Source organism: Bos grunniens, chromosome 17 (assembly GCF_055505025.1).
Source record: "Bos grunniens cultivar Pamir isolate PY7600 chromosome 17, Bosgru_T2T1.0, whole genome shotgun sequence".
NCBI lineage: Eukaryota > Metazoa > Chordata > Mammalia > Artiodactyla > Bovidae > Bos > Bos grunniens.
In genome coordinates, this window is record NC_141181.1 from 11590940 (window position 1) to 11605845 (window position 14906).

A 14906-nucleotide genomic window follows, 5' to 3' on the forward strand; every position below is an offset into this window, starting at 1 on the left:
TTTGACACACAAAAAAAATGTCAAAAGCTATCTTTTCTATAACAGAAATAATTTTTCTCCCATTCTTCTCTTACCTCTAATACATTTCAAGTGTGCCTTCATATTTAATTTTGTTTACATCTCAGGTAATAGCCCTATTTGACATGGAGTATTGGCTTTATTTTCAACTTTAAGGAGCTCTTACTGGCTCTTTTAGATATTCATGCTATGTAGCATTCCTGTAATTGAGCTAGATATATTCTTTATCATCCTTAAAATTGGGTCATCATAGGAAACTTGGGTTTTCCTAGTTGACTCTTCTACTTAATATTTTTTCATTAATGACACGCATTCAGCAAGGCTGTTGTGTTCCAGATACTTTCAGGAGCACAGAAGCCGACAAGATGCACATTTCCCTTTAGGAGCTAATTTAATGAGGGTGACCAACTTGTAAACAACTATAATTCAAAGAAGGATGGACAGGGGTTTTCTGAATTCAGAGATAAGTATGTATTTAGTTCCAATACTGAAAATCAAGAGGGTTGCACAGAAGAACTTTTGAGGGGTAGGATATCTACAGGCAGAAAGTATGAACGTCATGGATAATGGAATATTAGACACACGCTCATTCACACACACTCAACATGAACGTTTGAGAAGGTTTGAGAAGCACTGAATTGTTATGTGCAAGGTAGGATACAGTAGGAGATCAAGTTGGAAAATTAAGTGAAAACTGGCTTAAAGATATTCCCCCCTGCCTCATCATATGGCAAGTGCATGGCAAAATAAATTCAAACAATTCCATAGAGTTTACAGTGAAGAGAAATCTTCCTTCTGCCCCTATACTCAGTCTCACAGTTTTCTCAAAGGCAATTATAGTTACAAGTTCCTGGTTTATCCTGCCAAAAATTTTCATGTGTGTGCCTGGCATATAAGTACACATATATGTGTATCCATTTTGTTGTTTACAAAACAGTAAGTTTTTATACACACTGTTCTGCCTCCTGAATTAACTTCCTCCATACTAATGCATATCTAGACAGGTCTCATTTTAAAAAGGACTCATGGTGAGCGACTTGACTTTCACTTTTCACTTTCTTGCATTGGAGAAGGAAATGGCAACCCACTCCAGCGTTCTTGTCTGGAGAATCCCAGGGATGGGGGAGCCTGGTGGGCTGCCGTCTATGGGGTCGCACAGAGTCGGACACGACTGAAGTGACTTAGCATAGCATAGCATGGTGCCCCATGATATAGCTATACTATAAGGGATTTAACCATCTCCTGTTGGTGGGCATTTAGGTTATCTCCAAGCAGGTTTTTTTTTTTCCTTTAAAAAAATTAATTTATTTATTTTACTTACTTTACAGTATTGTAGTGCTTTTTGCCATACATCGACATGAATCAGTCACGGGTGCACATGTGTCCTCCCGTTCTGAACCCGTCTCCCACCTCCCTCTCCACCCCATCCCTCTAGGGTGGCCCAGAGCACCTACCGGCTTTGAGTGCCCTTCTTCATGCATCAAACTTGCACTGGTCATCTGTTTTACACATGGTAATATACATGTTTCAATGCTATTCTCTCATATCATCTCACCCTTGCCTTCTCCCACAGAGTCCATAAGTCTGTTCTTTACATCTGTGTCTCTTTTGCTGCCTTCCATATAGAATTGTTGTTACCATCTTTGTAAATTCCATAAATATTGCTTTACTATACTGTATTGGTGTTTCTTTTTTTAATACAAATTTATTTATGTTAATTACAGGTTAATTACTTTACAATATTGTATTGGTTTTGCCATACATCAGCATGAATCCGCCACGGGTGTACACGTGTTCCCCATCCTGAACCCCCGGCCCTCCTCCCTCCCCATACCATCCCTCTGGGTCGTCCCAGTGCACCAGCCCCAAGCAACCAGTATCATGCATCAAACCTGGACTGGTGATTCGTTTCATATATGATATTATACATGTTTCAATGCCATTCTCCCAAATCATCCCACCCTCGCCCTCTCCCACAGAGTCCAAAAGACTGTTCTATACATCTGTGTCTCTTTTGCTGTCTCGCTTACAGGGTTATCATTACCATCTTTCTAAATTCCATATATATGCGTTAGTATACTATATTGGTGTTTTTCTTTCTGGCTTACTTCACTCTGTATAATAGGCTCCAGTTTCATCCATCTGGTTAGAACTGACTCAAATGTGTTCTTTTTTATAGCTAAATAACATTTGATTGTGTATATGTACACAACTTCCTTATCCACTTGTCTGTCGGTGGGCATCTGGGTTGCTTCCATGTCCTGGCTATTGTAAACAGTGCTGCAGTGAACACTGAGGTACACGTGTCTCTTTCAGTTCTGGTTTCCTCAGCGTGTATGCCCAGCACTGGGATTTCTGGGTCATTTGACAGGTCTGTTTCCAGTTTTTTAAGGAATCTCCACACTGTTCTCTATAGCAACTGTGCCAGTTTGCATTCCCACCAATCAGTTTTTGTCACATAGAGTATAGCAGTGAACAGCTTTGTGCTGAAGTGAGAGATGATCTACAGGGTAAATTCCTACAGGTGGAAATGCTGAGTCAGAGAGACGGTGAATTTAAAAATGAATTTATTTTTATTTCTGATCTTCACTTCAAAGACACTTCACAAGTTTGTAGTCATACAACAATAACAATCAGTGAAAGTGCCTGCTTTCTCAGGAGCTATTTGTATTTTAAGAATTTAGACATAGAGTTAATATGTGTTGTGAATGTTTTTCCAGGCCATTTTTTAAGGTGTTTTTTTTTTTAATTAATTGGAGGATAATTTCTTTACAATGTTGTGTTAGTTTTTGCCATACAACAAGGTGAATCAGCCATAAGTACAGGCCATTGTTTTGTTGTTTTTTTTTTTTCACCTTATTATGAAATTCTTCCATCCCGAGCTTTTAGATATGTATGTGGCCAAATTTATCAATTTCTTCTTGTATGATTTCTGGACATTCTTAGAAAGACTGCTGCTGCTGCTGCTAAGTCGCTTCAGTCGTGTCCGACTCTGTGCGACCCCAGAGACGGCAGCCCACCAGGCTCCCCCGTCCCTGGGATTCTCCAGGCAAGAACACTGGAGTGGGTTGCCATTTCCTTCTCCAATGCATGAAAGTGAAAAGTGAAAGTCAAGTCGCTCAGTCGTGTCTGACTCTTAGCGACCCCATGGACTGCAGCCTACCAGGCTCCTCCATCCATGGGATTTTCCAGGCAAGAGTACTGGAGTGGGGTGCCATTGCCTTCTCCTCTTAGAAAGACTACTCATTCCAAATACAGTTTTTTTTTTTAATTAGAAATTCATTCTAATTCCAAGATCATATTTTTTTAATGTGTTGGAGGATTGGAGAGTCTTAAATGCTCTGCTGGGGAATGTGAAGCTCATTTTTTAGGCAATGTGGAATATTTGATGACTTGGAAGAGGCTGGTGACATGATCTCCTTAATTCACTCACAGTTGTTTACTGAGCACCTTGTGACAGAGACATCATGCTAGGCACTGGATCTGATCATCCTCACGCTGAGAAAGTGCTCCGTTAGTCTCAGCCTTTGCCTTCTTATATTCAGTCTATCATTAATTCTTACCATCAACTCCATACACTCTTTTTATTCTCTCACTTGTATTTTAAATTTATGTTAGAATATTTTCAGCTTTTCAGTATCTTGCCCCTATATTCAACTACTATCTCTCATAAATTTCTTCTCCTTTCCAAAATGTTGTCCATCTGTTTAAGGATTTTTATGTGATTTTTTTTCCCAAAGAATCTTGATTTAGAAAAACCTGTCACATGTAACTATCCCTAATTAATTGTTCTCATGATGTGAAACAGAAGGGACTCTGAAATTTTGCTAATTTTGATCTCGATTTGAAGGCTTTAATTTATTAATAAATGATTTTGCATGTAATTGGAGAAGGAAATGGCAACCCACTCCAGTATTCTTGCCTAGAGAATCCTGTGGACGGAGGAGTCTGATGAGCTGCCGTGCATAGGGTTGCACAGAGTCAGACACGACTGAAGTGACTTAGCATGCATGCATGCATTAGAGAAGGAAATGGCAACACACTCCAGTATTCTTGCCTGGAGAATCCCAGGGACAGGGGAGCCTGGTGGGCTGCCCTCTATGGGGTCGCACAGAGTCAGACATGACTGAAGTGACTTAACAGCAGCAGCAGCAATACATGTTAGAGAAAAATATATTGACAAGTATATGAGTGAGGTTTGGCCATCCATTCCTTGCTGACAAAGCATTCTTTATTGAATTATGAGTTAGCACTAAACTAAAAACAAATAATGGATTTTTTTTAGAGCTAAAGTACCTACTAATGGGGAAAGTCCATTTGGTAAAGACAAGCAATGGTTCCTATAATAAACCTGTGCAGAAGGTCACAGAGACCCTGATATTTAAAAGAGAAGAAAGCTACCAATGTACATCAGGTGCCGAGGAAAGAAGTAGTAATTCCCTTCAACCATAGTCAATGTCCACCTGAAAATTTCCAAGTTGAGTAAATTCTTAACTTTAGAAAATAATGTATCTTATGAAGTCCTAAGATTTCAAAGAGGAAAATATTTTACCAAAAATCACAGTCAAGACCTTTTGCAAATTTGGCCCAGCTCCTACAATCAAACATTGCAACCATAAAGTTATTTTAAGAAAAAGGATGGTCCTATCTAAATAAATTGTTTTTGTGCATGAATTTTCTTTCTCTGTAAATACTCCATTCCACTTCCTAATCTTAGGAACATCAACTTAGATCAGTCTTCAGTACATTCATTGAGGTATTTCCCATTATTTAGTTATTTCCCATTATTAAGCAGAACCTATTTCTAGAGTACACCATGAGAAACGCTTGGCTAGAGGAAGCACAAGCTGGAATCAAGATTGCCGGGAGAAATATCAATAACCTCAGATATGCAGATGACACCACCCTTATGGCAGAAAGTGAAGAACTAAAGAGCCTCTTGATGAAAGTGAAAGAGGAGAGTGAAAAAGTTGGCTTAAAGCTCAACATTCAGAAAACTAAGATCATGGCATCTGGTCCCATCACTTCATAGCAAATAGATGGGGAAACAGTGGAAACACTGGCTGACTTTATTTTGTTGGGCTCCAAAATCACTGCGGATGGTGATTGCAGCCATGAAATTAAAAGACGCTTACTCCTTAGAAGGAAAGTTATGACCAACCTAGACAGCATATTGAAAAGCAGAGACATTACTTTGCCAACAAAGGTCCATCTAATCAAGGCTATGGTTTTTCCAGTGGTCATGTATGGATGTGAGAGTTGGACTGTGAAGAAGGCTGAGCACTGAAGAATTGATGCTTTTGAACTGTGGTGTTGGAGAAGACTCTTGAGAGTCCCAGACTGCAAGGAGATTCAACCAGTCCATTCTGAAGGAGATCAGCCCTGGGATTTCTTTGGAAGGAATGATGCTAAAGCTGAAACTCCAGTACTTTGGCCACCTCATGCAAAGAGTTGACTCATTGGAAAAGACTCTGATGCTGGAAGGGATTGGGGGCAGGAGGAGAAGGGGAAGACAGAGGATGAGATGGCTGGATGGTATTGCTGACTCAATGGACGTGAGTCTGGGTGAACTCCGGGAGTTGGTGATGGACATGGAGGCCTGGCGTGCTGTGATTCATGGGGTCGCAAAGAGTCAGACACGACTGAGCGACTAAACTGAACTGAATCACATGGAAGCAATCTAAATGTTTGTCGACAGAGGAACAGATAAAGAAGATGTGGAATGTATATACAATGAACTGTTACCAGAAAAAGAAAGGTAATTCCAGGAAAACATCTACTTCTGCTTCATTGACTACACTAAATCCTTTGACTATGTGGATCACAACAAACTGGAAAATTCTTAAAGATATGGGAATACCAGACCACCTTACCTGCCTCCTGAGAAACCTGTATGCAGGTGAAGAAGCAACAATTAGAACTTTACATGGAACAACTAACTGGTTCGAAATTGGGAAAGGAATACAACAAAGCTGTATATTGTCACCCTGCTTATTTAACTACTATGCAGAGTACATCATGTGAAATGCCAGGCTGGATGAATCACAAGCTGAAATCAAGGTTTCTGGGAGAAATATAAACAGCCTCAGATATGCAGTTCATGCTCTCTAATGGCAGAAAGTGAAGAGGAACTAAAGAGCCTCTTGTTGAGGGTGAAAGAGGAGAGTGAAAAAGCTGACTTAAAACTCAGCATTCAAAAAAGATCATGGCATCTGGTCCCATCACTTCATAGCAAATAGAAAGGGAAAAAGTGGAAACTGAGATTATTTTCTTGGGCTCCAAAATCACTGCAGATGGTGATCACAGTCACAAAATTAAAAGATGCTTTCTCCTTGGAAGAAAAGTTATGACAAACCTAGACAGCATATTAAAAAGCAGAGACAGCTGACAAAGGTCTGTCTAGTCAAAGCTATGGTTTTTCCAGTAGTCATGTACGGATGTAAGAGTTGGACCATAAAGAAGGCTTTTAAATTGTGATGTTGGAGAAGACTCTTGAGAGTGCTCTGGATAGCAAAGAGATCAAACCAGTAAATTGTAAAGGAAATCAACCATGAATATTTGTTGAAAGGGCTAATGCTGAAGCTGAAGCTCCAATACTTTGGTCACCTGATGGGAAGAGCTGATTCACTGGAAAAGACCCGCTGATGGAAAAGATTGAGGGCAAGAGGAGAAGGGGCTGCAGAAAATGAGATGGTTGGATGACATCACTGATTCAATGGATGGGAGTTTGAGCGAACTCCAAGAGATAGTGAAGGACAGGGAAGCCCCGCGTGCTACAGTTCATGGCGTCACAAAGAGTCAGACATGACTTAGCGACTGAACAACCACAATATATATATATATATATATATGTTCTTTTTCAGATTCTTTTCCATTATAGATTATTTCAAGATATTGAGTAGAGTTCCCTGTGCTGTACAGCAGGTTCTTGTTATCTATTTTATATATGTTAGTGGATATCTATTAATGCCAAATTCCTAATTTATCCATCCCTCCCCTTTCCCTTTCGGTACTCATTAGTTTGTTTTCTATGTTTGTCTTATTATTTTTGTTTCATAAATAAGTTCATTTGTTTCATTTTTTTAGATCCCACATATACGTGATATCTCTAATTGTCAAGTGGTTAAATAGTTGAACTAATAGTAAGTTTTGAACTGGTCTTTATATGGAAGGTAGCTATGGTATAGAAAGAGTAGGTGAGAGTTCAAATTAGAAGACATGGATCTTAGTCCTGCCACATTCGAGCTGCCAACTTTAGCTTGGTCACTTAACTTCTTGGAAGCTCGGTTTTATTTGTAAAATAAGGGTTACAAATGGCAGTTTCTTTGTGCAAATCAAAAGAAAAAAACATAGGTTTACACTTTAGACTATCATCAGTTTCAAATGTGAGATACCATTATCACTACAGATTGTGATGTAATTAGCACTGAACAGTGACAGCAACAATACTCTAGCGTGTTAGGCTTTCCTGGTGGCTCAGACAGTCCTCTACTGGGTAGCATACTAGGTGAATATATTCAGTATCCATCCAGAGTGCCTGCTTTGTACTTATTTTTTTTTCTTAACTGTAATTCACTAGTTGTATCATAGGTAAATTACATAGTGCTTACATTTATCTTTGTAATAGCATATTTTTATAATACAAATATAATAGACCTTCATTTTGTGGAAATATTAATTTATTAATAACTTTTCCTTCAATAGAAAAGGCATTTATCTTTCTTAAAAAAAGGAATTGAAGTCATTTCTTTATTTAAAGATCAGACCTCTTCACTACCCATTAAATAGAAGTCATCTTCCCTTGTAATTTAGAAATCATAACCTAAAAGCGACCCTTCTGTCCTGTCTAATAGCCTCAGTGTCAGAGGGGAGCTCAGATGCAGGCACAGAGGAAGTCATGACCTCCTGCTCCCAGAGGGCTGCTGGTCATAATTATACAAAACATGCAGACAGTGCTGCATGCAGCCAGCGAGCCTCTTGGTCCCTGCGTAGTTCATCACCAGCTTGGAAAATATGCTGTAGCGGACTCGCCATGCAGTGTTGAGACAGGTCAGGTATAAGCTCAGGAGTTCAGCAGTCATTTGCCTGCTTGACATCCAAGTTTTCATCACTTTATCTTTTTGTCCTGTGACCACCTCAGGCAGTCTCCTTGTTGAGAATCTAAAGGAGCAGCTGTTCCATACCCACTCTCCCAGTTGTTGCCATGCAGACTCCTCTCTACTCAGGACCATATCCCCTCGACACACATCCCCACCAGTATCCAAATTGAAAGAGACACATGTACCCCAATGTTCATCACAGCACTGTTTATAATAGCCAGGACATGGAACCAACCTAGATGTCCATCAGCAGACGAATGGATAAGAAAGCTGTGGTACATATACACAATGGAATATTACTCAGCCATTAGAAAGAATGCATTTGAATCAGTTCTAATGAGGTGGATGAAACCAGAGCCTATTATACAGAGTGAAGTAAGCCAGAAAGAAAAACACCAATGCAGTATACTAACACATATATATGGAATTTAGAAAGATGGTAACAATAACCCTGTATGTGAGACAGCAAAAGAGACACAGATGTATAGAACAGTCTTTTGGACCCTGTGGGAGAGGGCGAGGGTGGGATGATTTGGGAGAATGGCATTGAAACATGTGTATTATCATATGTGAAACGAATCACCAGTCCAGGTTTGATGCATGATACAGGGTGCTCGGGGCTGGTGTACTGGGATGACCCAGAGGGATGGGATGGGGAGGGAGGTGGGAGAGGGGTTCAGGATAGGGAATTCATGTATACCCATGGCGGATTCATGTCAATGTATGGCAAAACCAATACAATATTGTAATTTGCCTCCAATTAAAATAAATAAATTTATATATTTTTAAAAAAATATCCAAATAGAACTTCCTTCCTTTTCATTTCGTACCTTTTGCTAAGAAGAGAAATGTTCAAAATATCCATTGTCTGACAAGCAAAAGAAAGGTCATTGGATTAGAGAAAACACTGATAAAGGAAGTCATATTTGAAACATGTAAAATATCATGTAAGAAACGAGTTGCCGGTCCAGGTTCGATGCACGATACTGGATACTTGGGGCTAGTGCACTGGGACGACCCAGAGGGATGGTATGGGGAGGGAGGAGGGAGGAGGGTTCAGGATGGGGAACACATGTATACCTGTGGCGGATTCATTTTGATATTTGGCAAAACTAATACAATTATGTAAAATTTAAAAATAAAATAAAATTTTAAAAAAAGGAAGTCATATTTCCTAATTTTTTTAAAAAATGGATTTATTTCCAAATCATACCATTACATTACCCCAAATTATTAAGCAATAACTTCAAGTGTGGTATAAGCAAGTAGTCCATATCTGATCTTATTTGAAAGTGAAGTGAAAGTGAAAGTCACTCAGTCGTGTCTGACTTTTTGCGACCCCATGGACGGTATAGTCCATGGGATTCTCCAGGCCAGAATACTGGAGTGGGTAGCCATTCCCTTCTTCAAGGGATCTTCCCAACCCAGGGATCAAACCCAGGTCTCCCACATTGTAGGCAGGTTCTTTACCAGCTGAGCCACTAGCCCTCTGATCTTAATACCTTTAAACAGCTTTATTAAGAAATAGTATTTTACATAGTTCATTAAAAATGTTTTAATTTAAGCACATTTTAAACACATAAGAAGTGTCAAATGTGTTTTAAATAATTTGGAGATTATGAAAACATGTTTTACTAATAATTTTGTGGCTATTACCTCTCTGTTTTTTTTTTAACCTCTCTGTTTAAAGTCACTACCTTTCTAAAGTATTAAAACAAATAACCTTACAGTAACAATTTAGTATAAATTTCTGTAGCAAAGACTGCAGACTAAAATCTTAGTAAATTAAATTTTAATTTTAAAATTTCCGTCTAATGGGGAGCTAACTATCATTAAACCTTTTTTTATTTTTAGTTTTCCTAGTTTTTTTTCTTTATGGTATTACAGCTTAGGAAAATTGCCTGTGTAGTTTTTCATTTTAAATGATAACTACATGATGGTATTTTTCACATAAATAACAGTATTAGTCACTTAAGTGACAAAAGCATTATGGAAAAACTTAAAGGCTCAAGAAAAAGTGAAATTTGTATTTTAAAAAACAGTAATCTGTATGGCAAAATTTACAAATTGTAGACTTTCATGAAAATGAAGAGATGCTTTATGTCAAAAAATAAAGTTCATGGCCTATATGAATATAAACACTGATAAAATGAAATTTATTTGATAAATAAAAAATTTTATAAAATTTATTGATTTTTTTTAAAAATGTGAAAGCTCATTTTAAATTTCTTTGAGATATAGAACACTACTTTAACCAAAACTTTGTGATTATTGTCATTTATTGTAAAAATTAAAAAGTACCACTAGGAGTAGCTGGTTACAAAGCTGCTGAAATTTTTGTTTCCACTCATTCACATTTTCAGAAATAGTGCAAAAATTTCTAATATCTGTTTTGAGAGAAAATGAAGAGAAGGATAATTATTTTTATTTGGTTCATTCTAAAGAGGATGAACTTCAAGACTCTGAAAATTGAGACTCTAATCAACTGTCCCGAACAGTGACATATGGAACATAATGTATGTAGACTCCTTAAAGTTCAAGGCCTAGCATATGAAAATGTTCTCTAGAGCAATAAAGCAACCTGAATAGTTCATCACAAGACTAATTGTATGACAGACCTAGAGGCAGCAGCACAGCTGTTAGGACATGTGGATCCAGAGGCCCACAAAGAAGTCATCACACCTGCAAGGACCTGGAGATGATTATAGGATTAGATGGGCTAAACCACAGTCATGTGCACATCAGACTTCATCATTATAGACAGAGCCAAACTGCATATATTTCCTCTACAACATGCAAGGTAACTTCAGAAAGAAAATATAATTCAACATCTTAAAATTTATCCAAAGTATTCTCAAATCTATCTGTAGTATAGACAGTTACATGATCTTCAAGTAACTGCTGCATTTTTAAAAATTATCAGTATAATTAATGCTGCTGATGGTTCAGTCAGTAAAGAATTTGCCTGCAATGCAGGAGACCATGATGTAGGAGACTATTTACAAAGCACGAGACCTGGGTTTGATCCCTGGGACAGGGTGGTCCCCTGGAGAAGGAAATGGCAACCCACTCCAATATTCTTACCTGGGAAATTCCATGGACAGAGGAGCCTGGTGGGCTACAGTCCATGGGATCACAAGAGTTGGACACAACTTAGTGACTAAACCACCACCACCAGTGTGCAATAATAGCAACATATACTAGACTCTAAAAAATAGCATTAATACTATACTCCTAATTTTCAATCTATATCGTTAAAAACTATGTAAAAACTATTTTACCCAGTAATTTCAACTTTATCCTTAAATAATCATGTAAAAGTTTAGTTGATAACTAATAAAGTAAACTCACTGAAGATTAAACCACTTTTTTTTCCTGAATGTCTTCTGTTGACCCTATTTTTTTTCTAAATGATAATACTGATGGCCAGGGATAGAGAAAAAGAAGGAAGACAGTGAAAAAACTAACTAACCCAGAAAATAATGTTTAGTTCTTGAATAATCAAGGGTTGATTACATAGATATGTGTAACAGCTTTCATTACTGAGCATTTAAAGGGAGAAGGTTAAGATTCTTTTACTTAGTGGTGTGACTTAGAGGCAAAAGATTAGAAAGTCAAATTGTATCAAAGGTGGGCAAGGATGTGAAACAGCAGGAACAATGTTTAGAAATGGAGTCCGGTTTAGAGGGATGGGGTGGGCGAGAGTCAGTGTGTGATTACCCTGTGGTGCCAGCCCCACTCCACAGAGAAACTCTTCAGCAACACATTAGACAGGGCCTTTGAGTGGAAAGGGAATAAAAGGTGGAGGGAGAAAGGAGGGGAAAATATGTACTAAAAACAATCAGGGGGACATGCACAGGTCAGTAGTGTGCCCTGCTCTAAAGAGTGTTGCTAACTTGACTGTATGTGCTGTCCTTAGTCGCTCAGTCATGTCCGACTCTTTGCAACCTCATGGACTGTCGCCCACCAAGCTCATTCATCCATGGGGATTCTCCAGGCAAGAATACTGGAGTGGGTTGCCATGCCCTCCTCCAGGAGATCTTCCTAGCCCAGGGATTGAACCCAGGTCTCCCATATTGCAGGCGGATTATTTACTGTCTGAGCCACCAGGGAAGCCCATGAATACTGGAGGGATTAGCCTATCCCTTCTCCAGGGGATCTTCCTGATCCAGGAATCGAACCAGGGTCTCTTGCATTACAGGAAGATTATTTACCAGCTAAGTTATAAATCACGTAAAACAACAGTCACAAAATGCTTTTGATTGCAACCTGAATGTGTCTCATGGTTCTTGCTCAAATATGCATTTTCAGATAGTTTTTGCAGAGCTTCCAAAGTGTTCTCTGAGTTCCTGGTGTACATTTTTTCACTGCTGTTCGACTTAAAATCTTGGCATTTTGACTGGCGTTCCCCAGTCGCAGACTTGGAGACATGCATTGGAGTACAACTTGTTTGTCTGGGAGAGGTTCCACCAACAGGAGCATCAGACAAAAGAAGGAGCCCACAGAGGTGTGTTGCCATCAGAGGCAAATAGAGCTCAGCCCTGCTGGCACTCTCTGGAAACCAATCAGTTATCCCAACAGAGGAACAAGGGACCTGGTGTATTTACCCATGAATTCCTATCCTCTGTCTTCCAAGGACACTAATTCTCTGGCAGTTCCACTTTACCATGAACCCAGCCATCAGACAGGAAGTTCCAGGTGCTGCCTCAGCAGCCCTTGGCTGCACAGATTATGGGAGCAGCTCCGATGTTGTCAAATACACCCGTGCAGATCACTTGACTCCTAAGCTTCCTTTTCCATCCCATAAAATGGGGTGATAAAGTTACTGTGAGGATGAGATGAGACAAGATAGTGATGTACTTGGCACTTAGTGAGCATTCAATAAATGGTAGCTTTGTTCTGTTTTAAGAACACTCATAATTTTGCATATCTTCTGACTCAGGAATTATCCATTTAGAGAATTTATCTAGAGGAAATAATTATTAATGTACATAAATATTTAGTTATAGTATTCTTTGTAATTAATATATTCAGAAATTTAACTGTAACTTTTATACACAATGTTATATGTTGTTTATAAGGGGGAAAAAATCCAAAAACAAAGTAAATGTTCAATAGCAAATTGATTAAACATTGTTGAGTACCCTATGAAACAGAAAATATTTTATAACAATAAAAATATTATTGCCATATTTAGCAAAACATAGGGGACAGTACAATGTATATTATGACTGTATTATATGTATTTACATTACATACATATATATGAAAATAATGGAGCTTTCCCAGTGGCTCAACTGGTAGAGAACCCACCTGCCAATGCAGGAGATGCTAGAGATGTTAATTCTATCTCTGGGTGGGGAAGATTCCCCTGGAGAAAGAAATGGCAACCTGCTCCAGTATTCTTGCCTAGAAAACTCCACAGAGGAGCCTGGTCGTCTACAGTCCATGGAGTCCCAAAGAATCAGACACGACGGAGCACACGTGCACACCACATATGAAAACTCTAGAAACACCAAATTATTTTCAGTGGTTATCTTGGAAGCTGGAATAATGGATGACTTTAATTTTCAATTTTGGGGGGAGTGATGGATCTGTATTCCCCCAAATTTCTAACAGTATATATTGCTTTTGTAATAAGAAAAAGTAAGCTATTATTTCTTTCTATTCCATGAAAATTTAAAGACTTTAATTAATGTTTTTAGTAGGTTTTATATAGACTGTAGTAAAAATCTCCTGCGCAATATTGATCATAGCAGTTGGTTGTTTCTGCAGCTCATCTTATCCCAAAACATTAAAGAAAGTTATTAAATGCTTAAAAAGTAATAAATGACATTTAAAGATAACCTGAAAAAGTGAAAAGACAATCATATAAATTACAAAATATAAAACAATGTAAACAGGGAGAAAAATACAGCCCTATGGCTATTGGTATCCTGAGTAAATCTGGCCAAAGTCCATATGAACAGGAATAGTAATTACTATGTCGATGATGGACTATTTTTATGTATTTAAAAAAAATGTTTTCTTGAAATATAGTTGATCTACCTACAATATTGTGTTTCGGGTGTATAGCACAATGATATATGCATATATATTAATACTGTGACTGAATATGTATATACAAATATTATAACTGCATTACTGTTCGTATATATTCAATATATTGTAATATGAATATATTGAAGGCTCAGTCCTGTCTGACTCTTTGCAACCCCATGGACTATACAGTCCTTGGAATTCTCCAGGCCAGAATACTGGAGTGGGTAGCCATTCCCTTCTCCAGGGGATCTTCCCAACCCAGGGATCAAACCCAGGTCTCCCACACTGCAAGCGGATTCTTTACCAGTTGAGCCACCAGGGAAGATTTTATGTTATAATATATATAATATTAATATATATGTGTATATATATATGTACTTTTTCTGATTCTTTTCCATTATAGGTTATTGTAAGATATTGAAGATAGTTCCCTGTGCTATTCAGTAGACCTTGTTGGGTTTTTTTCTTTTTTTTTTAATTTAAGAATTTAATTAAATTTTTTTTTTTTTTTTGCCGTACCACATGCCTTATCGGGGTCTTAATTCTCTGACCAGGGATTGAACCCAGGCCCATGACAATGAGAGCAGTAGGTCCTTGTTATCTATTTTATATACAGTGATGATAGACTATTATTTGTTTTAGAGTTCAGTTTGGTGCACACTGTTGAATAAGAGATTTGAGCCATTTCCGCATGCCCAAGTAGGTTCGTATTGTGCTGCAAGCCTGCATTGTCCACAGAGGAAAAAG

At 38.2% G+C, this 14906-nt stretch overlaps 1 protein-coding gene across 1 annotated transcript in view; it reads left to right on the forward strand.

The window, feature by feature from the left end:
* Positions 1 to 14906, forward strand: part of TTC29 (tetratricopeptide repeat domain 29) — a 279515-nt gene that overhangs the window by 90144 nt on the left and 174465 nt on the right. The window lies entirely within an intron of this gene.